The sequence below is a fragment of the Gopherus evgoodei genome, chromosome 1, assembly GCF_007399415.2.
Source record: "Gopherus evgoodei ecotype Sinaloan lineage chromosome 1, rGopEvg1_v1.p, whole genome shotgun sequence".
NCBI classification, from domain to species: Eukaryota; Metazoa; Chordata; order Testudines; family Testudinidae; genus Gopherus; species Gopherus evgoodei.
The window spans coordinates 47,877,901-47,896,515 of NC_044322.1; the positions used below are offsets into that span (position 1 = coordinate 47,877,901).

At 40.6% G+C, this 18,615-nt stretch overlaps 1 protein-coding gene across 1 annotated transcript in view; it reads right to left on the reverse strand.

Moving 5' to 3' along the window:
* The window catches only part of DCLK1 (doublecortin like kinase 1), a 363,641-nt gene that overhangs the window by 165,784 nt on the left and 179,242 nt on the right, over positions 1-18,615 (reverse strand).

Here is an 18,615-nt window from a genome sequence, read left to right on the forward strand (position 1 = left end):
TCATTATATTCACTCTTAACTTTGTTTTAAATAAAAGGTTTAATTTTTCCATTCTCTACAATTATTTCACTAGCCATCCAGCAAAAGACTGGCAATGTTCCCAAATTCTATCTTTTGGCTTTTTTTTATCCTGTTTTGACAACTTCTAAAAACAAATTGGAAATCTAACTACCTTTTAAAAAACAAGCGGCACAGTATGAATTATATAGATTACATTAGAGAAGAGTTTTTAAAGTTATTACTTGTAATATCCTTTTAGGAACTTCAGCATCATTACCCCCTGCTGATTTTATTCTTTTTGATGTGGTAAACAATGATATTCTTTCTGGCTGCCCCACATCTGGCAAAGAACGTGGGACCATATTTTTTTAATTTTTTTTCTTTATATAATACCTTACAACTAAATATTTTTGTACCAACATCTGGACAGAAGAGTTCTGTGAAAAGTGTTCGTTTATCCAGTCATGCTGCACCGCCAGCAGAGGGAGAAGACTCACTTTTTAGGAGCTCCACAATAATATGGGAGAGCAGGTGAATTCAGAATGAAAAGATTGGAAGAGGACGGATAGTGGAAACAGATGCTGTAATGGTTATCAAGAGGAGAAGAGAGCTGCCCCACTGAACTACATCCTCCTGCCATGCAAAGCAGGAAACCCCTGTCTTCCGCGTCTACTGCATTAAAAGATCCCTACATGACCAAATTAACCGCTGAGGGTGGGAAGGTTTCCGAAGGGATTGTTGTTCTTGTTTTTAGCAGATTGCAAAAGAATATTAATGACTGGAAAGCCAATAGTTATACATCTCTCACGTGGTACCATACCTCATGGGGAAAGTTGAAAAGGCTTGAGGATTTTGGAAGGGTAACGGTCTATAGACATGGAGAATCTTAAAAACAGATGGATAGCTATACACCTTTTGATCACGCTTGCAAAGCCAGATTTGTGACATAGAATGCTTCAGGCTAGATCAGAAGCACACAAAAAAAGGGGTGATTGAGATGCAGTAGTTTGCATCTCTCCACTGACTTGCCACTTAAGCAGCTTAGAGAGTTCACATTTTTCATCCTTATCTTCAAGTCCTTACAACTGCATTTCTATCTAAGTTTTCATACCACACCCATCACCTTGGCATTGGAGCACTAGCCTACATGTATAACAACCTAACCTCTTATTGTGTTCCTCTCTCAACATATACTCCACCAATGATGCAAGACTCAAATACCCCCTTTGTCATTTCTTCCTACTTTCCAGCTCTATGCTTTTTCTTCACACTGCCCCCATTCATGGCACACCCTTCCTAAAAAAAAAATATGCACAACCTCAACCCTTTCTTCAGTCAAGTTCCTTTTAAAGCACCCACCCCTGCTGCAATATTCACAAACGTACTGAGTTTTAGAACTTCATTTAAAGAAGTGTCAGTAGTCTATTCTCACCTTGTTTCCTGAGTGTGTATCTTCTAGTTTTAAGTAGCAGAGGGGTAACCGTGTTAGTCTGGACCTGTAACAGCAACAGAGAGTCCTGTGGCACCTTATAGACTAGCAGAAGTTTTGGAGCATGAGCTTTTGTGGGTGAATACCCGCTTCGTGCATCTGATGAAGTGGGTATTCACCAACGAAAGCTCATACTCCAAAACTTCTGCTAGTCTATGGGCTCGTCCAGACTAGGGGAGGAAAATCGATCTTAAATACGCAACTTCAGCTACGTGAATAATGTAGCTGAAGTCGAATCTCTAAGATCGAATTACTCACCCATCCAGATGGCACGGGATCGATGTCCGCGGCTCTCCGTGTCAATTCCGGAACTCCGTTGGGGTTGATGGAGTTTTGGAATCGATATAAGTGTGCTCGGGGATCGATATATCACGTCTAGATTAGACACGATATATCGATCCCCGAGCAATCGATTTTAACCCGCCGATACGGCGGGGTAGTCTGGACGTGGGCTATAAGGAGCCACAGGACTCTCTGCTGCTTCTAGTTCTAAGTTTTTTTGGCAGACTTTACTTGTGTGTTTTGTACAGCCCTAAGCACAGTTGCAGACTTCAGCAAATAAGTAATAGTAAATCAGAAAGCTGTTCTCTTGGAGTTTGTCTACACACAAAGTTGAACTGCTTTTATTACAGGTATGATTTAAAATCACATTTAGTTAATGCACAAAGCTAAATGGAAATTCTAAAAAACAAATTTAAACATGGTTTAAAAATCGATTTAACTAATGTCTATTAGGAGCCAAATTAAGCTAAAAACAAAATAAACCACTCAGTTTACATAATGCCTTGGCTAGACTTCACAGCCCAAGATCCATCCCAAGCTACAGCTTTAAAGTGCTGTCTATACAGTTGTTTTAAGAGCACTAGGAGTGAGATTCCCTAGCCCAAAACCAGCCACCTGGAATGGAAGGCTTGCTCCAAAATTCTGTAGACAAACCCTAAGAAGTCCGGTGACATTCACTTTGCTGAATGATTGCCAGTATCATGTAATGCATTAGGATGGTAAACTTGTAACTGATATCCATTGTCTGCTCTTGAATAATCATAACACATTCAGAGATAGAAGAGACCTCTTATGTCGTCTTGTTCATCCCCTCAGTCGGTGCAAGATTGCTCCCTAAAGTATATTTTTCAATAGTTTAGTTATAAATGAGTCAACTGATAGGACTTCCCTTGAGAGACTATGCCAGAGAAAGATAAACAAAGTGATCAGCTGTTACACATCCAGAGTAGTTTTTTGGCTTTGTTTGAATCGGAGAGTAATCAGCCTGCACCTGGCTCCTTTTACAGATCATTACTGTGAAAGGAGATGCTCAGCTATACTGGCAATGCTTCCAAAAAGTGTTAAGTCAAACACTAAAATGCAAATTTTAAAGCAGTCTCTGCCTGCTGCCTTCAAAGTGGACCACAAGAGAATACAGAGCAGTGTGTTTGAATAATTCTCTCAAATCTGAGGAAAGTATACTTCCCTCCCTATTGTCTTTGGCTCAAAGTCTGTTATTCATGCCTACTTCATTAATCTGCCATTACGCACATCTCATCCCTGGAGAGCAGGCTGTTTATGAAAAATAAAATTTGCCATTAACATATATAGACTTCCTTTCCTATGTTCTGGTCCAAGTTATCTTATAAGGCGAAGATTTAGACAAAAGGCATTAGAAGGTATCTGCTGTTTACACATTTCAAAAGCAGGACCGCATAGAATTCATTCTTTTCTGTTGGAATGAAATCTCCATGGTGACAATTGCATCATTAAGCTGTGAAAGCTTTTCAGCAAAGCAGTGTTTTTTATAATGAGATTCTCTTTACAAGAGTGCCCTCTGTAAATGAACAGAAGATGTTACTATAGGCACCGTTTCGTTCAAAACAGCCAAAGCTACACAGAAATTGTGTCTTTACCAGATGCTTTTGGTGTCACATTAGCCTAATGCCTCAGAAACAAGTAAAGAATCTCGCATCTCACATTATTATATCAGCACAAGTCACCATCATTATAATCAAGAGTCACAGACCTGTGAATTTCCCTACTGAAAAGCCAAAATGGCCTGGAATCCTGCTGCCAATAAGATGTAATCAAACCTCGACCCCCTCAATCATGCATTTAATTGGGCACTGCTGTACCAGAGGAGTAAAATTCTTCCTGATCCCACCGTTGAACTGTTTGTGCCCTGAAGCAGGAGGACTGAGAGCTCATTCATGGAATTATTAATTTTAGTAGCTGTTCACTTCAATAACTGACATTCCTCAACCTCCATTTTATGCTGCTGCTAACTCACATGTTACTTTGTTTTGTTCACTGAGGAGGAGTCTTTCCTGAGGAGAGGAATTCTTCTCCAAACTATGGCCACGTCCAGACTAGATATTAAAATCGATTTTAGATACGCAACTTCAGCTACGTGAATAACGTAGCTGAAGTCGAATTTCTAAAATCGAGGTACTCACCCGTCCAGACGGCGCGGCATCGATGTCCGCAGCTCTCCATGTCGATTCCGGAACTCCGTTCGGGTTGATGGAGTTCCGGAATCGATGTCCGCAGCTCTCCATGTTGATTCCGGAACTCCGTTCGGGTTGATGGAGTTCCGGAATCGATGTAAGCGCGCTCGGGGATCGATACATCGCGTCCAGACTAGACGCGATATATCGATCCCCGAGCAATCGATTTTAACCCGCCGATGCCGCGGGTTAGTCTGGACGTGGGCTGGACCTCATGCCAGGCTATAATCCCCTACTTGGTCTTTCTGTTGTTGAATTATAGAACATTGTGCCATATTTTTTTAAAAGAGAACTTCAGGTGAGACCACACTTTCTGTAAACATGTCACTATCTTTTTCTGAGAAACAAGTTTGATTTATGATGAATCATGTTTTAAAACTTTCACATCAGCCATCTAAAGTTTAAGTCTTTTAAATCCAAGGTAGAGGAGAAGCTGTCAGAAATGTGGGCACAACAAGATACTGTAGGTACCTTCCACTGAGCCTGCTACATGAAGCAGGACCTGGATAAAGAGAGGTTTTTTTGGTGGTGGGGGGGGGGAGAGGAAAGGAGGATTTCTTGTCAAATATAGTACTCCTCCCCAACTCCTGCAAGTTGTCATCATCATGTGGACTTATTGGTGAACACTGGAGTTTTAAAACTGCTATTAGGGCTGTCTTGTAGTTTTTCACCTCAGATGGGACTTGAACCCACAATCTCTGGCTTAGGAAGCCAATGCCTTATCCATTAGGCTGTCTTGTGAAAGGCCTCTCTCATTAACTGCCAAGTCAAGCTCTTTTTTTTCTTCTTTCTTTTAAATCATACATCACCACTGAGTCACAGTAAGCAGCAAGGAACAAATGACACCTATTCACACCCAAACATTCTCCTGAAGTAAGCTAACCTCTCTTTAATAGCTGCACTGTCTGCAGCTACACCAATGCACTACTGCATTGACCAACTACATGGCTCAAGATGACATAAGCTAGCACAGGAAAAATGAACGGTGCAAGGACTGTGAAATCTTGGGCCTGGCCTGGAACAGACCTCTGATTTCTTTCGCTGGATTTGCTTATCCTTCTACATCAAATTAACTTTTGTCCTCTTTCAAAGTCTTGACATCATACTGTCCCCCCCCACCCTATTTCATATCCTATAACTCTGATGTTCAAGCCCTGCACACTCTTTGCATTGTTCATTTAATATAGTCTGGTACTGGCTCCTATGCCTGGAATGTGTTCTCTGACCCTGTACACCATGCTACCTTCCTTTTCTTCCTTCAGTTCCCTACTAAAACTCACCTCTTCCCATCTTTGTTTTGTCTTCAAGACACCATGATCTTCCCTATCCTAAGAGAATCTCAACCCCCCATTCTAGTATCCTCTCTCTCTCTCCATACATCCAAGCTCCTTCAGAATACTGTACCCTCATAGACTTTAAGGTCAGATCGGACCATCATGATCATCGAGTCTGACCTTGCAGGATATCTCTACATCCTCACCACAACTATCTACTCCTATATTCTTATAACTTTTTATCCCCATAGTATCAGAGAGTCTACTAGACATCACCAAATACAAGAACTCTTTTTGGCTCTCTGGAGTCTACCTTCATTCACTCCACTCACAGAACTCACAAAAGGCAATAGCAATCTCTTCCTGACACTCCTCTTCTCCATCCTCAAATAGTGTATCCCAATTTGACGCAGTTGATCATAGTTCCTCTTTGAAATTCTCTTCTCTCTAGTTTTAATGGTTCTCCCACTAGCTCACATTGCTCCTTCAGTGCACCCTTTGGCATTTTCAGTTTCACCTAACCTATTCTGTTCGTTTCACGGGGTTTTGTCCTCGGCCCCTTCATCTCCTTCCATGGTGAGCTCATTCATTTTAATGGCTTCAACTATCAACCCTATATCAAATATAGGCTGCTTCATTCATACTCACATCTGCAACAGTCCCTCTTCTTTCGTGTACTATTGCCAATGAAAAATTTCACAGCGGCAAAACCAGATCTCTTAGTCTTCCCTCCTTCCACTAAATTATACCTTTTCCATTAAGGTAGATAACTCCACCAGCCTCACTGTTTCCAAAGCCCATAATCTCAGCGCTTTCCTCTTTCTTTCAGTCCTCATTTAGGTTGTTGCTATGTCTTGTCACTTCCTCCTCTTGAGAGGGTCTCAGGCAACCGTCTTTTCCTTTCAACTTCCTGCTATTGAAACATTTCAGTTTTGCTGGAAATTTTTATTTTCTGTCAGAAAATAATTTCCAGCTTATTGGGTCCCCGAATCCTCACCAGCCCAGGTTTCCAGGCTTCACAGCTCCAGGGCAGTGCGTGGCAAATGGACTACTGCAGAACTAGGGCTCCCAGGCTGGCCAGAAACCCTAGATCCCAAGCTTCTAGGCTTCTCAAGCTGACCAGTTTCCGACCTCATGTGCTGCTGGAACTCTAGGCAGCCTACAACATTTTGTACAAAATGTTTCTTTATCCTTTTTCAAACAAAATTTTAGAATTCTCATTCAATGGGAAATTTCAGTTTTTCATTCAGTTTCAGAACATTACCTTTGAAGTTTTAGAATTCCACTTTTCAGCCAACTCTAGCTTGTCTGTCTATCTATCCTTTGATTTTGAACTTCTCATGACTTGGACTATCCATTATTGAACAGCTGGAAAGCATCATGTGGAACAAACTGACAGTAACAAACAAATAATACAAAATAAACCCTGTGCAAAGAGCCCCACATACCTGTAGCTCTATTCACAAATAGAGCCAGATACAAAACCTACTGAAGTCAGCAGAAAAAATATTTACTTTAATAGATTTTGTATCAGACCTACAATAGTAACTCCACTGCAAATTGGTATCTCACATCTGTTTTGTTAACCAGGTTTATAAAACTGAGCAACCAGTATAACTTCCTCATGAACACAGGCCTATGGACCAAGTTCTAAAAACGGGTTTGGTCTAGGAATAAGAAGATACAATCTTCAATGTCTAGGAATCTAGCCTGATAGAAATGCAGGATTCTCTCTAGTCACTAATCTATTATCAGACATTCTCTTTTTACACCAAATATGCAGTGCACGCTTTTACGCTGCCATTAAAGGAAAAGCAAATTCACAGTAAAGAAAACCACAGACAATCCTGTTCATAAAAGTCTTACAAACGGACCACTGAACATTTCCCCTTGATAATGAACCATTTGGCCATGTCAGTCAGGGGTTTCCTCTACACTGGAGGAAACTAAACCCAGGCTAAATGCCATAAAGTATGATCGTTTTAATCCCACGACACAATTAATCAGCATGTGGTTGTGAATGAAATTTCACATACAAGAACAAAGGTTGCAATGGGATGAAGAGGTAGGAGAAAATGCCACTTGGACTTGACATAAGTTATTGCAGTTATGAGGATGGTATTTCAGTACAATCAGGTTTTAAGGTATAGCAGTTCTAACAACAAAAGGGGTTATAAATAGGCCCAGATAAATGCATTTGAGTGTCTGGTATTCAACTACATGCAGATTAATTTTCCTTTGCCAGATTCACACATTTCTTCTGTTCCAAGTGCAGTGCAGTACTGCCATTTGGTGGCCAGACACACACAGTGCTGAAGAACAATGCCTATGGGACCTAGTGGGTTCTCTTATAGCTTTTTCAATCAAGTCAATTTTAACAATGATCAACAGGACACACTTATTCTAATTACGAGGAAGTTTAATTATACTCATATGTGGTCGTTTTAAAAAGGAGGTTTCTTATTACCTTGGGGTAAAGCTCACAGATGGCACTTAAATAATTTAAAAGATTAAGACAGGGATAGTTTTCAAACCAGTTCCAGCAGCACTATTTTCCAATTGCACAGTTCCATGGATTTTTGTTGTTTTATTTTACTAGAAGATTAAAGAAAAGTTGTAAAGATGTATGGGTTTCAGGATATGGTAGCTTTAAATATATATACACACCTTTACAAAAGGCTATTTTTTCCTACTAGAAATAAGTGCAGTAATATCCTTTCACAGGGTGAGGGGGAAGAGGAGAGGTTGGGGTTTTTCGTTTTGTTCTGGAATTCTAGAACTTGAGACAAAGGAAAAGACGTTCAAGCATTGCAAAGTACTCTAAACTTAATATAGGTTCTTCATGACAAACAACAACAGAACCCCAAACATCTGGTTCAGCCAATCATGCTAGTGCTCTCTGGGCCAGTGTAATGTTTATTTTTATGTATTTATGAACTTAAGCCATCCTTCCCCTGCTGCAGGGCTTGAGTGCACAGGTACCTGCCTCAGAGCAATCTGATTAACTATCCTTGCAGCTGTCAATATATCTTTTAAAAGTAAACACTGGTCACAGAAAAAGTGGGTCAAGAGTGCCTGTGTGTGTGAAAAAAAATCTGTCTTGAATGAAAACGAGGGGGAAAAAAGCCTAGGCAATATTTTAGACTCCTTTGTTGCACAGCAGAGTGATATTTAGTTTGTAATTTAAGTGGGTTTACAAATGAAACTGCTATTTCTCAGCATTTTGGATCTAATATTTCTCATACTAGCATGCCACGTGTATCCATACATGAAAACCAATAGTTTAGTTTAGTTTACACATCACACTGCTGAACATGTATTGAATTTTATTAAAGTAAGTAAGAAGGAACTATCCAGGATTATCATCGTTCATTTTCCACGGGAAACTTCAGCAGATATAATCTGAAACTTCTTCAGTGCATTAAGAGGAGGAGTGGAAAACAATTAGAGAACTGAGCTAGTTTAAAAGAAAAATGGAGTCAAGTACCAAATTTCCGAGAATTTATAATACAAGTTTTTAACAAGAGAATGGAATGCCTTTTTAAAATCAAAGTCTAAGTACTACTTTACAAAACATTTTGTAGGGTAAACTTTAGTCATATTAGAAGAACGTAGGTACTGTAGCCTGTCATACTTAAATGTATTAAATGAACACATACAATTGGCTTGTTTTATAGCAGTATAAACTGTGCTATATCATGCATCACTAAGCTTTTCTGTTACTTCTGAAATAGTTTTAATATAATTTTTCCAAAAATTTGTAGGCTTGGGTTTTGTTTATAAAACTTAGAAGTAAGGTGCATGTAAGAGATACATCCTTTGGCTTGAGAGGCCTGTATTTTGGGAAGCCAGTTACCTCATTCCATGTGTTCAGGGTAAGCGGACGAAGGTCAGAAAAATAACTGACGCTATCACTGGGAGAAAGGAAAATGGTCTTGAGGAATAGAGAGTGTCTGGGAGAGAGAAGGTAGAAGCCCCACCCAAACCATTTCTCCTTTTAAGAGCCCTGGGCCAGAAGCTTTGTAGAGAGTGGGTGAGTTATTAGACGCAAATGGTGAAACTCAAGAGAGTGATTATTTGACTGGGCAGGTGACTCAAAAGGAATCTCCAAGCTCAGTCAAGAAAGAAGCTGCTGAGACTGAAACCAAAAAAATCAGGACACAGCTACAGGAGAGCTGTGAGACCCCTGAACCTGAGACGAGAGTCTACAGCCCAGAGATACAGAACTGGGAACACACATGCCCCAAGGAGGGGAGCTGTGAAGACTCTGAACTTGAGGGAGAGAGTTTACAGATTGGGGAGGCCAGGTCAAGGAACACATAGGTCCAAGAAGGAAGGCTTTGAAACTCAATCTAAAAATGGAAGCTTTTTGGAGGGAAGCTGGTTAATCTGAAGAAATTAGCCTCAGAAGTAAGGGAATATTGTTCTTGAAGACTCTATGTGTAAATAAATTATTCTTGGAACTCCGAGGGAAACTGAGGCCGGATGCCTGCAGGGCCATCACAGATCAGGATGAGGGGTATTCTTAGACAGCACCCGTCTACAGTGCATACAACCAAATCTTTACCAAAATCTATTTCTTCAGTGAACCTCCCATATCAGTAAGTATGCTTTATGTTGTTAGAACAGCTTTTCAATCAGAAAATCTTAAATTTTATGTAAAGTATATATTATTATTCCCATTTTGCATGGGAAAAGAAAGGTTAAAATAAATATACAAGGCAGATGATGAGTCAGTGTAGTCTGGAATAGAATGTAGGCCTCCTGATTTAGGTTCTAACCTCCAGATGTTACCAAATCCTTCTAAAATCAGAATGCAGCTGTATGTGCTACTCACCAACGTATGAAAGGTCAAAATTACAATTTATGCAGTGTGTTGGGAGCATAAAAATTAGAGATGAAGAACCACCATGTTACCAAGTCCATCTCCTGCAAATGGAGGAGGCAGTCCCCCGAAAGCCATTTGAAAAAAATTCTTACACCATGCTTAGTGGTCTCTTGATTCAGGGAGAATGTGATGTGATGCAATGCCTCTGTGGAGACAGTGAGCTATAAGAAGATGTCAGCAGTAGAGGTTTTGTGAAGGCTTAAAGTTGAATCTACCACTCCTTTTACTTATGGTGCAAGTATATTTCAACATGGTTTCAAGAGGCACAAGGATTGTGTAACGACCAATAAGCATACAAATACATTTCAACAGGGAGATTAACTTTTTCTTCCTTTGAAGACATTTTAATTCTAAAATATTAATGCTCTACTGCAGGCCAACAGCATTTTAATACCTATGACAGAGTTTTCGTGTTAGCTCAGTGACTAACAGAGGACTCTAGCAATAGTGTCGTAAACTGCATTTCTTTCAAGCATGATCACTGATAAAGAGTATACAACATCACTCAATTATATACAGTCTGGAACTGAACAGAGATGCATGATGCCTTTTGGCTAGATACACATGCTAAGTCAAGTCTCAGTATGCAACACTGGAGAAGGGTGACATGCCTGACTTATAGAAGGTGGAAAAAAGGAAAACAGATGTCAAGGTTTCAACAAGTCATTGTACACTGAAGCTGGAACCCTTACAAAAACAATACAAGCATGGTGATAATGTAGCATTTCATGTAATAAGGGCAATAAAATAGCAGAAAATGTAAAACCCTGAACTCCAAGGCACCTTCTTCAAATTCCAGAGGGTCAGTTGGGGCTGAATAACAACAATCCTTTCAATAACCAGATCATATGATCTAATTATTAGACTTTTATGCTCCAGAAAAAGTGAAAATTGAGAGCTTCTCTTTCTTTTAAATGCAGACTGTAGGCAATAAATCTAAAGTGCAATCCAAAGAGACATTTCGATGTGCTTAAAGTCACTTAGATTATTTGACAATAGTTTCCATTACTACTGTAGACGTTAACACAACAGATGGAGAAGGTGTCCATACAAAGAGGCTTCCCAGGGTATCAAGACATGACAGGAGCACTCAGTGTAGACTAAAGTGCTATCTTGGCTATCTGTGACATTGTCTCACTGCTAAGTGTTATACATTCAGCCATGTCCATTCAAGGAGACTGTTTCCAATAGACGCATTACTAAATGATGGGGATGATGAGCTACTGAGCATAACTGAAATCTGGTGACGGTGGGATATTCCCAAACTGGGAAGTCAGTATAGTCAATATCAGAGGCCTGGTCCACACTACACAGTTAAATCGATTTAAACAGCGTTAAATCGATTTAACTCTGTATCCGTCCACACTACAAGGCACTTTAAATCGATTTTAAGGGCTCTTAAAATCGATTTCTGTACTCTTCCCCAATGAGAGGAGTAACCCTAAAATCGATATTACTATATCGATTTAGGGTTAGTGTGGACGGAAATCGAAGTTATTGGTCTCATTCCTTTAATGTAGCTACCCAGAACGCACCGCTCTGGAAATCGATGGTAGCCTAGGACCATGGATGCACACCACCGAATTAATGTGCCTTAGTGTGACGCATAAAATCGATTTTATAATATCGGTTTTATAAAACCGGTTTTAGTAATTTCGATTTTATGCTGTAGTGTAGACGTAGCCAGACAGTCAGACAAAGGGAAAGGAGATGTGGAAGAGTACTGTTGCATGTCAGAAGTATTTACAATGCTAGTGAGCTACAATTTGACTATTAAGAAAGCAGTACTGAAATTAGATAAAGGGAATGAAAATCAAAAAGAAGAAAACTGTAGAGTTCTTCCTCTGTTGGACCATTTATGAGCAGAGGGGAATGACAATTAGACAATCTTAAATTCTAATTCTAGCTCTGACAGTGCTTTTCTCTCTTACCCTCAACAAGTCACAACTTCCCTGCCTCGGTTTCTCCATCTGTAAAGTGGGGAGTGTACTTATGTACGTCACAGGAATGTTGTGAGGATTCTTGTTTCTAAAGTGTACTGAACGTGGAAAGTGCTATATAATGCAAACCCTTATTAAAGAGTATATTCACAGAACACAGCAATATCTTGGGGCAGCAAGTTCTAAGGAATTTTGAAAAAATCTAGTGAGTACAATGGGAAGAAGCACAAAAATCTAGGAATGTGACAAGAAACAATGCAAGGAAAAAGCTATGGACAGTATGGCTTCAGGAGGGAATACTTAAACATTTGAGACTTAAAAAAAACCTGAACATGGAAAGTGCATGGGGGAAGACAATCATAATTATAGATACCATTAATGTTTGAAGGGAATTACAGCTAGCAAAACAAAGAATAAAAGTTAATATAATTGCAGGAGCTAAAGGGATTCAAGAGGAGCTCTTCCAAATAAAATCAGAAGAAAAAAGTGCTTGGCAGGACGACTCAAAAAATTAACTCCTGTATAAAAAAACTCATCTATAACAAGAAAACAAGAGAAAAGAGATTTTAATATTTAAGTAGTAATTAGTTCATCAGAAAAATAGCTCCTTTCTTAAAAGCAGATAATTTTAAGAGTATAGAGTATATTATTCTAGTTAAATGCTGGTTAAGAAAAACTTGGGATAGTATGTAATATTATTGCATTCATCATTATGCTGATAATCACATGTTCATTGATGTTACAAGTGAACAGCACTACATGCAAGGTTAACACACTACTAGAAAATTCATCCTCTTCTACATACTTTCGGATCATTTTCGTAGCAGCTGTAATATAGTTTAGAAGAAAATGTAGAGACAGAAGTGATGTCACAGGAATTTGGGAGCATCATGATTAAGACTATGATTTTGTCACTGAGGTCACGTACATCATGAATTTGAGTAAAGTCAGTGAAATCTTGGAAATGGCTGTAAAAACATATTTGATTAGGCTCCCGAACTAACATTTTAAACTAGGGCATCTGCCACTATATCTCCATCTATAGAGGGGAAGACAGTCTAAACCTGAGTGGCACTATTACCCAGTGCACCTAGTTGCAATGCCCAAAGCGGGGAGCTGGGCCCACTGCAGAACGACTATGGGGCGGGCTTGCTCTCCAACTCCCCCCCAAATCCAACTTCCATGACTAATCTTTTTTTTTCACCTCACACGTCAACTGTGAAGTTCACTTAAAACTTTCCTTGCCAGAATCATAGGCTTAAGCATGATTCATTCAGGCACAACAGTACATATGTACCTTTTCACAGGCATACACCTGCTATCAGAGCAGCATTTCTTATTCATGCCAGTTGTACCAGGAGTACTAGATAGAAGTATTTGCATATTATGTGCATTAAAAAAAAAAAGTCTGCGGCATAATTGGCTTGAAGAAAACTCCAAGATTCTCACCACTCTTGCAGTATATGTTAAGGTACAATAGCTGGCTAACTAATGGTTGAAATGGAGGTCCTAGCAGTTATGCAATTCACTATCTGTCCTTGCACAGCTTCAGATTGTTTTGTTTATAAATATTGTCTGTGTTCTGATTCTGTTAGCTACAATCAACACAAGTCTAACAGACCTAAATTCACAGTGATTCACTTGTGTGATCCCTCACCTCTTGGGGGATGATGTAATAAACATGATAAATGTCAGGCTACACTGTTTAGCAGAATTTGTTGAGTTTGTAATTCATGCAGGCGCTGTGTTCAAGTACACTAGAGAGATAAAGATGGTATTATGGAAAACTTGGCACCATGTTGTGGAAAAAAATCATACCAAAAGTAATTTCAACTTTAACATTGCCCTGCTGTGTGTTTAACACAATAATGCTTCTACTAGTCTGGTAAATACTGAAAGCATGAAATACATGCTCAATCCTACTTCCACTGAAGTCAAGGGGACTTGCTTCAGGCCACAACTTCAAAGGTTTTCAGGATGCAACTGAATCTTAGAAAAGGTAATGGCTATAGGCCATGCTACACTGGGTTGAGATCATGTAAGACATCAAAACCTTACCAGGGTGGCACCTAGTCAGTAACTGGGTCAGAGAGATCAAAAGAAAAAACAAAAATGTCACAGCAAGTGGTGAAGGTGATCCAAATAGGTAGCTATCTTCCTGTAATGAGGTTCCCAGGGTGCAACCTGGACTGTGGGACTGCTGAGTCTTCTGTCCCACTAACCCAGGGTGTCCCTCACAATCTGTGATGCTGTGACAAGCCACATCTCTCTGGCAGGTACTGCACTTATATAGACATCCACTGGCAGGGACACACCCAACTGTGTACATGAATGATCTCCCAGCCACTCATGAACCATCAACAGGGAGGCTCCAGCCAATTCCCCCAAGCTTTGCACCCAGAACTCTACTGTCTTGCACTGCTCAGAAGCGTGGCTAGTATAAGTTAATTACCCAGTCCATCCCTCCCTCAATGTGAAAAGGACACACACTAGTCTTTGTAAACTGAGCTGAGATTTCTCAAATACTTCAACCAAAACACAGTTTTGTGTAAAACATAAAACCGACTTATCAACTACAGAAAGTGATTATAAGTAGCAAGCATCGAGATCAAAGTTGGTTACCTAAGAAATAAAAATAAATTTGCAGTTTGAATTCTACAAACTAAACAGGATTTGAATCAAGCGGTGTGTCAGCCTGACAGATGGCACAAACATGTCTCAGATCCTCAATACATAAGCTGGGACTCTTTCCCAACCTGGGACCACCTGCCCCCAGTTCAAAGTCTTTGTCCTCCAGGCATGTCTCCAGGTGTTGAATCGGGGGGCGGGGGGAGTGAGGCCAAGTGATAGTGTCACTTCCCCTCTTTTATAGTTTCTTCCAGCTTACTGAAACTATCTTCTGCTGTGACATGGGGATCAGGAAATCCCCATTGGTCAGGCAGTCTCTAGTGTATATGTGTTATCTCTGAGAAGTCTCCATTGTATATAGTTTCTGGGATAGTGGATTCTTTCCTTAATGGGTGTTGATGAGCCTTTAACCGCTGTCTGGCTACTCCATTGTTGTACCTGAAAGACTGGTTGTGCGTGTTCCCAACCTCACAACATATTTCTGTAACACACATATAGCAAAACTTCATAACTTCACATAAAATGACAGCATATACAATCCAACAGGATATTAATGTTCAACAGATCAAGATTTTTAAAATGATACCTCACAAGGCATATTTTGTACAACAGTATTAATTATGACAGTGGTGCATATGAGGGTTCCAGGGTGCTGCTTTGAGAGTTGCACATCTCCCCACAAAGAGGCAGAACCCAGAACCAGAATAATTGGTGGACACTGATGTTGGAATTCTTGTACAAGAAATAACCTGGGTCTATCCCACTTGTAGTCATTAAAGATCTTCCCACAACAGTACAGAGTTCTCTGGCATTTGGTCAGGACTCTGGAATAACAAACTCCAGGTCAATGGAAGTTTACCTGTGTTCTCTGGGGATGCCTAGCAGGTTCAGATGAGAAGGTTGGGGATAGAGTCACAGGGAACAGGAGGGAATATGCAGGAAGGAGGCAGCAGAGCAGAGCATGGTGAGGCCACTTGCTCTGCTAACTTTGGCACTTTCCCCAGATCGTCCTAAATCTGGAACAGAGCAGAGCTCCACTCCTCAAATTTTAAATTCTCTTAAACTATGGATTTTTGCAAGCCCCAGTAATAATCACTCCATCAATCCTAGAACTGGAAATGCCAAAGATACAGTTTTACTGACATTTTAGAGGATTTTGCCCTTTACAAAATCAGCTAAACTCCTTGTTGAGTGCCAGCAAGAGCAATGATATACTCCTAGTGTCAGATTCTGCTTCCATGGAAGTCAATGGCAAAACTTCTGTTGACTTCAGTCACTGAAAATTAGGTATTTTGTTACTTCATCATTTCACAGACTGGCTAGACCTTTAAAGCAAGCTCGGCTCAGCTTTGCCTGTGACCAGACAGCTATCCCCCAGCTGAGTATGATGATGCTTTAATTCTAATGACTGACCCCTTGACTGCAGGAGATCAGAGAAAGGAGTACTTGAAGTAAGCTGTGAACTTAGTCTGGGGGAGGAGACCCAGGAGAGGAGCAAAGGGAGTTTTTTCTCTGGGAAAGGCACAGGGAAGCCAGGCTTGAAGAGACCCACAAAGAACAGGCTAGGATCCAGGTAGGTGGATGGAGATAGGCCCTAAGGAGCAGGGGAGACCACTGAGGTAAACTGCCACAGTCCCTGAGGAAGGGAGGCAGTGGGGAATTGCTGCTGGGGAAGCAACAGCAGCAGCATAGGAAGAACTCTGCAGGTCTCAGGAGTAGGGGCAAAAGCAGAAGAATGTAGAGTAACCCATGAGGTGCAGAAGAATTATTAGTTCGGTTAGTTATCTAGATTTATAACTGGACCTTTGTTACCCCAGTTAAGCAACCTGATCAGATGGCAAGGCCAAACAAGACGCAGATATAGACAGGACCTCATAGGGCCATGGAAGTGACCACTAATGGCATTTGAGGCAAAGACCCCTGCAACATAGCACTCTGACACCGGGGGTACTAGAACAGTAAGAACAACCACTTACAACCAATAATTTTCAGCAAGTCCACCAGTGACTCAGTGGAAGATTTAGGTGCTTGCTTGCCACATACTGCAGAAGCCTCTTGGGTTTGGAAGTGAGTTTTCAATTTCTGTCCTGGAACAATTATGTACGGCTGTATTTTCAAGGCCATGTGCTAAATCTCCAAAGAAGGCAGGGCAATTCAACTGGGTAACATCAAGAATATGAATAGCTTAACTGCACCTTGTTTACATAACATTGTAATGTCCAACCATTCAATCACACTATATTTACTATGCAGCAGAAGTGTAATTACACACTATTACAAGATGACTACGATTGTTTTTCTCAATATAAATTAGGTGGTAATTACTTTTTGATCTGCTTACTCTGTAATTACTATGTAGTTGCAATTACTGACAATGTGTAGCCATTTGTAAGATAAATTAAATCATTTGGACAAGAAATAAATAGATCAACACTCACCTATCCCTGAAGTCCCCCCTTCCCTTAAATTGGATACATTCCATTCAACTCAAAAAATTCCCATCTACCTCCCTTACCACATTTGTGGACGTGGTTCCTTAGCCCTCCTTCCAATGGGATCAGGATCTCCATGTAACCCTCTCCTACCTCTGCAGAAGTCACTAGGGGTCTGCCTGTTTCCCTCTCTTCCAGTAAAAAGTATCCTGAGAACATACAAAATCCTTCTCTCCTCACAAGATTAGCAATTTGGTGTAGAATAAACTCTTGGTGGAAACTCAAACAGAATTGCCCCAGAGCAGTGCTACATTTATAGGAGAGCAAACCAAGGCAGAAAAGATAGGCTGCTGGGTCCTTCTACCTGGCCATACATGTCAGGAGCCAGAGCTTAGGCATCAGTCTTCCCTTGAAGATGCTAGGGGGACAGCTGTTTAAGCTTCCCTCTTCTAAATCTGTCATACCCAGAGAGGATGAATCTAGGTCTTTTTCCCTCCTCCCAAAAGATTCTAAAAACTATTGCTGGGAGGGAGAGAGGTAAAAGAGGCATCATGTGGCACAGCATCTCTCATTGGAAGCTTGTCTGCCATCAGAGTGGAGAGAGAGGGGAACTGGAAACCACTGTTTTGTAGAGAAGAGTGTCTTGAAGAATCTCATGCAACAAGGAGAAACTCCAAAGTTTACATTTTAACTGAACCTCCACACACCTTTTGAACCTTCTCATCAGTAATTATTAGGGATGCAACAAATAATAATGATCATCAAAAATATGGCATCAGTTCTTTTTTCAATGATCCAAGTGTTGTAGGGAAATCTAGACAGAGCAAATGCACTATTTTTAATGTCTGTTAAGAGGCTCGGATAGACACATAACATTAACCATCACATATCGCCTCATCTTTAACGTTACTTCACACAACAACTGAAACAGAACTGTCACCCTAACTATACACAGCACTGTTGAGTTAGCTATAATGTTACCATGAGTGCTCAGGAAAGTAAATACTTTTTTTAAAATGAAGAGTTTAAATAGTTCCATGTCTCTTTAAACTGGCCCAACGGGGCAGGGCTGCCTCGGGGGGGGGGGGGAGGGGGCAGAAACGATGGGGCAATTTGCCCCAAGCCCCCATGAGAGTTTTTCGGGGCCCCTGGAGCGAGGTCCTTCACTCGCTCTGGGGGCCCTGGAAAACTCTCGCAAGGCCTGGGCCCCTGGAGCCAAATTACCACCGAAGCAGGGGGCCCCCGCCACCGAAGACCCCAGGCCCCTTGAATCCTCTGGGTGGCACTGCAACTGGGATGTCACTAAACCTTTAATTATCCCATGTAGATTTCAAATTCTCTGTTTTACTGACTCACTATCAATTATATGAAAGACTTTCCCTGTTTAGTGTGAACTGATTTTCTGACTTCTAGAACTCAAATATTTACCACAGTATCATCGTTCTTGCTGTGATCCTGCATATACACTCATA